Below are 10,231 nucleotides of genomic sequence, written 5' to 3' on the forward strand. Positions count from 1 at the left end.
CTGAAGAACCGGCAATATTCGCTTGTGCACAGCCCCCCCATTTTTTTTTTTTTTTTTAGCCTCCCACATTTTGTCATTATCAATTTACTTTATTACTGTTCCATAGTTTTCCTTATAGATTTCTTTGATGTCTTTGGTATGGTTTATCCCTAGATATCTCATTGGTTCTGTGGCTATTGTAAATGGGATTTCTTTCTTCACTTCTGTCTCAGTTTGTGCATTGTTGGTGTATAAAAATGCTATAGATTTTTGTATGCTGATTTTGTATTCTGCCACTTTACTATAATCAAGTATCACTTCCAGGAGTTTTTATTTTTGTGGATTATTTTGGATTTTCTGTGTATAGCATCATATCATTTGCAGATAAAGATAATTTCACTTCTTTTCCTATTTGGATGCCTTTTATTTGACTCTCTTGTATAATTGCATTGTTAAAAAGGAGTGGAGAAGGTGGGCACCCTTGTTTTATTCCAGTTTTTAGTGGAAAGGCTGTCAGCTTTTCCCCATTCAGTATGATGTTAGCAATGGGTTTTTTATATTGTGTTCAGGAATGTCCCTTCTGTGCAGATTGTGCTGAGAGTCCTAATCACAAAGGAATGTTGTATTTTATCGAATACTTTTTCTGCATCAATTGACGTGATCATATGGTTTTTATCTTCCCTTTTGTTAATGTGATGTATTATACTTGTTCTGTACTTATTGAATCATCCACACATCCTTGGTATAAGTCCTACTTGGTCATAATGTATAACCTTTTTAATATGTTATTGAATATGATTTGCTGGTATCTTGTTGAGAATTTTTGAAACCATATTAATCAGGGATATGGATCTGAAGTTTTCTTTTTTGGTCATGCCCTTGTCTGGTTTTGGAATTAAGATGATGGAGGCTTCATAGAATGAATTCAGGAGGGTTCTTTTTTTTTTTGAACTTTTAGAAATAGTTTAAGAGAATTGGGGTTAGTTCTCTTTTAAAAGTTTTGTAGAATTCAGAAGTATAGACATTGGGACCAGGGCTCTTCCTCGTTGGGAGGCCATCATTGATTCAGTCTCATTGCTTGTTATGGGTCTATTCATAATTTCTAGTTCTAGTTGTTGTTACATAAATTAACCCATTTAGGGACCAGCAGTTAGCGTAATGGCTATGTCGCTGGACTCCCACGTAGTCGACCATGGTTCACGTCCCGGACCCAGTGGTTTAAAACTCACACCGGGCGCATGTGCGTGCATGCCCAAGATCCTGAGAGAACGGAGGAGAAAGGATTGCAGTGTGGCCATCCCCCCGGGGGGTGATTTCTTGCTTTCTGTCTCTCTGTCTCTCTCTCTGTCTGGCAAGCGCACGCACCCTATAGCAAAAACCTCTTCAAAATAAATAAATAAATAAAAATAAATAAATTAACCCACTAATTGTAGACTAGTGAGGATACAAATGTCCATGGAGCCTCTACTGGTCTTTTTTTTTTTAGTTTTTATTTTTGGAGAGATTTTTGGTATAGGGCGTGTGCACTCACCAGAAAGACAGAGAGAGACAGAGAGATAGAAAGTGAGAAATCACTCCCCAGGGGGGATGGCCACACCACAATTCTTTCTCCTCCATTCTCCTCTCGGGATCTTGGGCACAAATGCACACGCACCGGCGTGAGTTTAAGCCATTAGGTCCAGGACTTGAACCGCGGTCGACTACGTGGGAGTCCAGCAACATAGCTATTATGTCAACTGCGGGTCCCTCTACTAGTCTTTCAATTCCTTCATTCTTCTGATGGCAAATTTTACTGTGATAGCCAAAGTGATGTTGTAGGTCATGGTACCACCGGCTACCATTTTCATGTAGGAACCACAGTGCCAGATCCCCATAGCCCATCTCTTTATCTTGGTTTTGCCACAGAAGGAGCAGGTGTACTTGGCATGCTGGCTGATTTCAGCTTTTTCACCATTTTCTGGAGGGAGGCACCATGGCAGGTCCTGTATTTACCGACAGTGCCGACCTTCTTGGTGTATTTAGCCATATCACTGCCAACTAGGTCTGAGCCCACAAAGCCAGACTTTCTATTTCTTCCTGGTTCAATCTTGGTAAGTTATATATATCCAGAAATGTGTCCATTTCATCTAGGTTTTCTTGTTTGTTGGCACATAGTCGCTCTTGTACTCTCTGATGACATTTTGTATTTCTGTTACATCCATTGTAATAATGCCTGTTTCCTTGCTGATTTGATTTATCTGGTTTCTTCCTTTGTTCTTGATTAATCTAACTAATGGTGTGTCAATTTTTTTTTTAAATCTGCTCAAAGAACCAACTTTTGGTTTTCTTTATTTTTTATTATTTTTTTTTTAGATGTTTTTGCTATAGGGCACATGCGCTCGCCAGAAAGACAGAGAGACAGAGAGACAGAAAGCGAGAAATCATTCCGGCCACACCGCAATCCCTTCTCTTCCATTCTCCTCTCGGGATCTTGGGCATGCGCACACACGCTCCTGGCGTGAGTTTAAGCCACCGGGTCCTGGACTTGAGTAACTATCAAGCATGAACTGGCCTAAATATTAATTCTAATTAATTTTCTGTTCACTTCTTGGAGGATTTAAGAGCAAAATAATTTATGGTTAAAGTTTTTCAACATTCTAACTAACTCCCTGTATTAAGAAAGTGACTTATTTACTTGTTTGGATTTCTCTGGATGAGTGTTCCTCAAGACATGGTCCTTGAACCAGCAACATTGGCATCTTCCGTGGTCTTGTTTGAAATACACATTCATGGTCCCCACTCTGACTTAGCGTATTGGAATCTCTAAGTCTAGGGCTCAGGAAACTGCATTAATAATGTTCAGTGATTTTTTTTTCTTTTTTCCCGATTTTTGACATAGAGCACATGTACTAGTTAGAGAGAGACAGAGAGGGAAAGTCAGAAATCATCCCCGCAAGGAGAGTGGCCATGCTCCAGTCCTTTTTCTTCTGTTCTCTTCTGGGATTTTGGGCACATGTGCACACACGCCCAGTGTGGTTTTCAACTGGGTCTGGAACTTGAACCATGGGGTCTTAAACTGGAGCCTTATGGGATCCAGTGCCTTAATGACCATGCCACTTGCTGGCCCATTTCAGTGTTTTGTTTTTGTTTTATACTTACTTACCTTAGTTCTATGTGTGCGTGAGAGAGAAACAAGTACCCTTGGTAAGGGTTCCTCTTGCTGTGACATTCCTCTTCAGCCTTCCAACCAGCCGGCATCACAGTTGGCACATTTCTGGTTGATCAGGATTGAACTGTGGTCTTCTTTCTGTGTGGCTGGAGCATTGCAGACTGGTACCCTCTGCCTGCACCACGGTCTAGGCCCCTCTGATTCTGATGCACTATCACAACCTCTTCTCTCAGTTCTTGCCTGGTTTCCCATAGCAAGTATTATGTTCATTAATTTTCACAGAGTCAGGAGAAGTCTGTGTTAACTGTCTTCTTGTCCCAGGTTTGGATGACTCATTCAAATTTTGGAGGGCTCCATCTAGGATGTCCTGTCATGATCAGGAACCCAGTTCTCTCTCCACCTCGGAAACAACGGTACTTGCAAAGATTATATAACTGCCTTTTTTTTTTGGGGGGGGGGAGGTTTTTGGTATAGGGCGTGTGCACTCACCAGAAAGACAGAGAGAGACAGAGAGATAGAAAGTGAGAAATCACTCCCCAGGGGGGATGGCCACACCACAATTCTTTCTCCTCCATTCTCCTCTCGGGATCTTGGGCACAAATGCACACGCACCGGCGTGAGTTTAAGCCATTAGGTCCAGGACTTGAACCGCGGTCGACTACGTGGGAGTCCAGCAACATAGCTATTATGTCAACTGCGGGTCCCTCTACTAGTCTTTCAATTCCTTCATTCTTCTGATGGCAAATTTTACTGTGATAGCCAAAGTGATGTTGTAGGTCATGGTACCACCGGCTACCATTTTCATGTAGGAACCACAGTGCCAGATCCCCATAGCCCATCTCTTTATCTTGGTTTTGCCACAGAAGGAGCAGGTGTACTTGGCATGCTGGCTGATTTCAGCTTTTTCACCATTTTCTGGAGGGAGGCACCATGGCAGGTCCTGTATTTACCGACAGTGCCGACCTTCTTGGTGTATTTAGCCATATCACTGCCAACTAGGTCTGAGCCCACAAAGCCAGACTTTCTATTTCTTCCTGGTTCAATCTTGGTAAGTTATATATATCCAGAAATGTGTCCATTTCATCTAGGTTTTCTTGTTTGTTGGCACATAGTCGCTCTTGTACTCTCTGATGACATTTTGTATTTCTGTTACATCCATTGTAATAATGCCTGTTTCCTTGCTGATTTGATTTATCTGGTTTCTTCCTTTGTTCTTGATTAATCTAACTAATGGTGTGTCAATTTTTTTTTTAAATCTGCTCAAAGAACCAACTTTTGGTTTTCTTTATTTTTTATTTTATTTTTTTTAGATGTTTTTGCTATAGGGCACATGCGCTCGCCAGAAAGACAGAGAGACAGAGAGACAGAAAGCGAGAAATCATTGCGGCCACACCGCAATCCCTTCTCTTCCATTCTCCTCTCGGGATCTTGGGCATGCGCACACACGCTCCTGGCGTGAGTTTAAGCCACCGGGTCCTGGACTTGAACCGTGGTCGACTACATGGGAGTACAGCAACATAGCCATTACCCAACTGCTGGTCTCCTGTATTGTTCTTTTAGTCTCGATTTCATTTCTGCTTGAATCTTTATTATTTCTTTCTCTAGGAATTTTGTGTGTGTGTGTGTGTTGTTGTTTTTCAAGCTCCCTGAATTATGTCATTAGGTTGTTTATTTGCCACCTTTCTGCTTTTTTCTTGTGGACACTAATTGCTATGAACTTCCCTCTTATAACTGCTTTTACTGTGTCCCATAGGTTATAAACACTTGTTTGTTCATTATCATTGAGTTTCTATGAATCTTTTGATTTCAGTATTAATTTATTCTATAGTTGTGAAGTCATTTAAGAGTAGGTTGTTTAGTTTCCATGTGTTCGTGAATTTTGTAGGGCTCTTTTTGTGGTTGATTTCAAGTTTGAGTCTATCTTGGCCAGAAAAGATACTAGTTATAATTTCTATATCTTCAAATTTGAAAAGACTTGTTTTGTTCCCTATCTTGTGGTCAATCTTCAAAAATGTTCCATGTGGGGAGAGAAATACTCTGTGATAGTTGGGTGAAATACTCTGTAGATTCTGTTAAGTTCTTTTCATGTATGACATCATTTAGATCTTGTATCTCTTCTTACTTTTTTTTTTAAATTTTGTCTAGATGATCTGTCCAGAGGAGTTAATGGGGTATTGAGATCCTCTAAAATTACTGTGTTGCAGTCTATCTCTCCTTTGAGATCCAACCGTCTCTCTTTGATATATTTAGGTACACCAGTGTTGAGTGGTTAGGTATTTACAAGTTTTATATCTTCTGGGTGAATAAGTCTTTTTAGTAATATATAATGTCCTTCTTTGTCTTGTCTTACATTTTTCATCTTAAAGTCAATTTTTTCTCATAGCAGTATCACTACTCCAACTTTTTTGTTTGTTTGTTTATTTTTGGTTTCCATTTACCTGGAATATCTTTTTCTAGCCTTTCACTTTCAATCTATGTATGTCCTTATCAGTGAGGTATGTTTCTTGTAAGCAGCATATAGATGCCTTCTGTTTTTGTATCCATTTGGCCAGTCTGTGTCTTTTAATGGGAAAGTTTAATCCATTAACATTCAATGTTATTATTGATATTTGTGAACTTATCCCTGCCATTTTTAAGCCATTTTTCTCAGTTGTTTTTTGCTTTCCTATTTGTTTGTCTCTCATCAGTTATCCTGATACAACACTCTCCTCAGTACTTTCTGTAGAGCTGGTCTATTATTGGTGAATTCTTTCAGTTTTTGTTTATCTGAGAATGCTTTTATTTGCTCTTCCCATTTGAAGGCTAATCTTGATGGATATAGTATTCTTGGTTAAAAGTGTTTTTCTTTTTTTGGAGAGGTTTTTGCTATAGGGCGTGTGCACTCACCAGAAAGACAGAGAGAGACAGAGAAACAGAAAGCAAGAAATCACCCTCCACGGGGTATGGCCACACCACAATCTCTTCTCCATTCTCCTCTGGGGATCTTGGGCACACATGCACACGCACCTGGAGTGAGTTTAAGCCACCAGGTCCGGGACTCAAACCGCGGTTGACTATATGCAAGTCCAGCGACATAGCCATTACACCATCTGCTGGTCCCAAAATTATTTTTCTTTTATGTTTTGAACACATCTTCCCATTCCTTCCTTGCCTGTATTATTTCAGTTGAGATGTCTGATGTCACCCTAATGGGATAACCTATATAAATAATTTGACACTTCTCCCTTGCCATTTTTAGAATATTGTCTTTGTCTTTCATTTTTACCAATCTGGCTATGATGTGCCAGGGAAGGGATCTTTTTGTGTTGATTCTATTGGGGGTCCTTTTTATTTCCTGGGTCTGAATTTCTCCATGTTTCTCTATATTTGGAAAATTTTCAGAGAGTATTTCATGAAAGAGGTTTTTCATGCCTTTAATAGATTCTTCACCTTTTGGAATACCGATTTTATGGATATTTGGGTGTTTCATGGTGTCTAGAATTTCCCATATATTGTCCTCATTTTTTTTTTTTTTCTTTTTCTTTTTGGTGATTTGGTCTATGCTGGAGACTTTGCCTTCAAGGTCAGAAATTCTTTCTTCTGCATCAATCTGTCCTTAATGCTTTCTTGGGAGATTTAAATTTCTTGTATTGTATTCTTCATGTCCAGAAGTCCTGTTTGATTCTTTTTTAGGGCATCTATTTCTTTACAAAATTTCTCTTTCATGTCCTAAAATGATTTTCCCATTTCCCAGAACTGATTGTCTGTTTTCTCTTGCATCTTGTTGAGTTTTGTCATTATGAATATTTAGAATTCTTTTTCTGACATTTCTGTGTATTTCTCTGTGTTGTCCAGTGTTGATGAGGGGCTACTACACTCACCTGGGGAAGAGCTACCACCTTGTTTGCTCACAATTCTTTGGGATCTGTGCTGGTTTCTAGGCATCTGATGACAGTAGTCACTTTTTTCTATTTACTGGAGTAGATTCTATAGCTATGGTGCTAGTAGAGGAAATTTCAGCCTTAGTTCCCAGGTGTGTTCCTTTTTTTTTTGAGAGATTTTCGCTATAGGGTGTGTGTGCTCGCCAGACAGAGAGAGAGACAGAGAGACAGAAAGCAAGAAATCATCCCCCAGGGGGGATGGCCACACCGCAATCCCTTCTCCTCCATTCTCCTCTCGGGCTCTTGGGCATGCATGCACACGCGCCCGGTGTGAGTTTAAGCCACTGGGTCTGGGACACAAACCGCGGTCGACTACGTGGGAATCCAGCGACATAGCCATTACGCTAACTGCTGGTCCCCCAAATATTTAGCTCTTGATGAGGTGGTAGCAAGCTAAGGAGATATAACTTGGTGAAAAGGATCAAGTCACATGCTGCACGGGTTGGTGTACCAAAAATCCCAAAGATTCTTCCAGGCCCCAAGTGTGGACTCACCCTAAAGCCTGCCCAGACCAGGCTCAAGACTCCTAGTGGGTGGGTGGGGTGAGGCCAGGCCGCTGGAACAATGGATGACAGAGTCTAAAATTTTCAAAGCTGTACCTAGGCCCCGAGTGCTGACTCATCCTAAAGCCTGCCCAGACTGGGCTCTCAAAAGAATTTTTAAAAAGATCTGGTGAGGCTACATAGAAAGAGGAACAGTTTTACACTGCTGGTGGAAATGTAAACTAATACAGCCATTGTGGATAACAGTATGGAGATTCCTCAAAAATAAACAAAAAAATAAAAATAAAAATAGAACTACCATATGATCTAGTAACCCCATTATTGGGTATATATCTAAAGGAAAGTAAATTGGCACATTAAAGAGCACCTGCTCTCCCATGTTTATTGTAATGCTATTTAAGATAGCCAAACCGTGGAATCAACCTAAGTGTCCATCAGTGGATGAACGGATAAAGGAAGTGTGGTGCCTTCATACTATGGAACACTATTCGGCAATAAGAAGGAATAAACTGGGTTGGCTGGCGGTATGGTGGTTAAGGCAGCTGGATCCTACGTGTCTGACCATCTGTTTGAGTTCTAGAACCCAGCTTGGAAAACATGCTAGGCACATATGCACATGTGCCCAAAATCCTGAAAGGAGACTGGAGGAGAAGAGATTACAGTGTGGTCTTCCCCCTTGGGGGAATGCTTTGTCTCTTCCTCTCTCTTCTATCTTCTCTCTCTCCAGTGAGCACATGTGCCCTTTAGAAGATTGAAAAAACAAACAAACAAAAAAGACAAGGAGGAAGAGGATGAAGAGAAATGGACTATTGATACCAACGATAACTTGAACACATCTCCAAGAAATTGTACTGAATGAAAAAAGGCAATCCTAAAATGTTATATACTGAATGATTTAATTTATATAATATTCTTGAAAGAACAAAATATGGAAATGGAGAACAGGTGAATGGTTTCCGGGCATTATAAAAGAGGGTGGGGGAGGAAGGGAGTGGTAGTGTGTAGTGGGTTTGTGGTATTTCAGTGAAGATTAAAAAAAAGAAAAAAAAGACCACGAGGTGGCAGCAGCACATAATGAGTTTTAGACAGTATTTTTGACAGGTTTTGGAGATAAGAAAGTGGGAAGATGGAGTCTATTACAGCATGAGCTCTTTCAAAATAAAATGTATGGTGGCCACAATATATGACAGGAAGAGGGCAAAGGAACTTCCAATGGTAGGGGATGGAGAAAGCATTTATAAGGCTACATTGTCATTCAGCAGTACTAGAGGGAGTTTCTGGGTCGGAGAATTCCAGGCAGCAGCAGGTAGGAATCTTATAGTCCCTGGATTTATTTTATTTGTGACCAGCAGATGTTGGGTAAAGCTTCTAGGAGAATGCAAAACAGGTGGGATCAAAATGGCTACAAATCTCCACAATATATTGGGTGAGGGTGTATTTAGAACTATTGGATGTGCTAAAAGTTGAGTTTAATATGTGGGGCAGAGCTTTTGAGCTTATTAGTCCTAGCCTGCTGTAAAGGTGTATACACAGGGCAAATAGGCCTGAGAGTGTCACAGTGTTAACATCATTGGCACTGGTTGAGGCTGGGGGTGAATCACGGTGTGTAGATCCTGTTAGGAACGCCATCTCCCTGTCTCTCTACTTCTCTGTCTCTCTCACTCATGGGAGAAATAAATAAACTTTAAGCCCAGTTCCTGCTCCACAGAGAAGCATTAGGCAGGCCAGGTAGAGGGTGGCTGACCACGTAGCTCACACTCATGAGGAACTGGAAGCTCATGGGTACGATGCAATCTTCAGCATGTCTGAGAGCTCAAAGTTGTTTAGCAGCTGGATTGGTCTCTGCCCAGGGCATCGCTGGCTCCACCCTGCCAAAACATCGTGTCTGACTTCACACAAAGTCACAGACAGGTGAATTTCCAAGAAGTTCACGTATGATAAAGGTCATCTTGTGAAGTCAGAATTACAGAAACTAGTCCCAGAAAGTGATAGTCCTTCATTGCCAAAAGTAACACCTGAGACCCCTTCTGAAAAAGAGTTTGCTGAAGGTGGTGCATTATTTCTGGGCAGTGAAGCTAGTGGGTCTACATAACGGAAAACTGCAGGCCTCCCCTACAGCCCTTGTAGAGTCAGCACTGGAAACAGAGGGAATCCAGAGGCCACCACTCCAGCTGGACAGCAGTGTCTTTCTAGATGGAGACAGCAACCACCCAATGCTTGTGGGCCAATTCTTTGGAATCATGGAGTTCATGCAGGCCCTGCCACCAGCATCTTCATCTTGTCCTTCAATGAGTAGTGAGAATTCAGAAAAATGAACTTCAGATACAATGGTAATGGGGATGATGATGCAGAAACGTAGAGAAAACACAAAATGTATTTTTATATATTTAGTACAGTTAGCCATTTAATAATTTAGAACATTGAAAAATTTATATGAACTGTAACTCATAGAGAATATATTTTTGGGTTTTTTTTTGAGATTTTTTTTTTTTTTTTTTTGCTAAAGGACGTGTATGCTCGCCAAGAGTGCAACAGAGAGACAGAAAGCGAGAAATCACTCCCCAGGGGGGATAGCCACGCCGCAATCCCTTCTCCTCCATTCTCTTCTCAGGATCTTGGGCATGTATGCACACGTGCCTGGCATGAGTTTAAGCCACCAGGTCCGGGACTCGAACTGCAGT

The 10,231-nt window shown here is 40.9% G+C and overlaps 2 pseudogenes; one reads left to right on the forward strand and one right to left on the reverse strand.

The window, feature by feature from the left end:
- Positions 1–3,216, reverse strand: part of LOC102487421 (general transcription factor IIE subunit 1-like) — a 5,586-nt pseudogene extending 2,370 nt beyond the window's left edge.
- Positions 3,217–9,310: 6,094 nt separating this feature from the next.
- On the forward strand, positions 9,311–9,909 carry LOC114008375 (UPF0688 protein C1orf174 pseudogene; annotated as a pseudogene).
- Positions 9,910–10,231: the final 322 nt, after the last annotated feature.

The sequence above is a fragment of the Tupaia chinensis genome, unplaced genomic scaffold (assembly GCF_000334495.1).
Source record: "Tupaia chinensis unplaced genomic scaffold, TupChi_1.0 Scaffold000330_1, whole genome shotgun sequence".
NCBI lineage: Eukaryota > Metazoa > Chordata > Mammalia > Scandentia > Tupaiidae > Tupaia > Tupaia belangeri.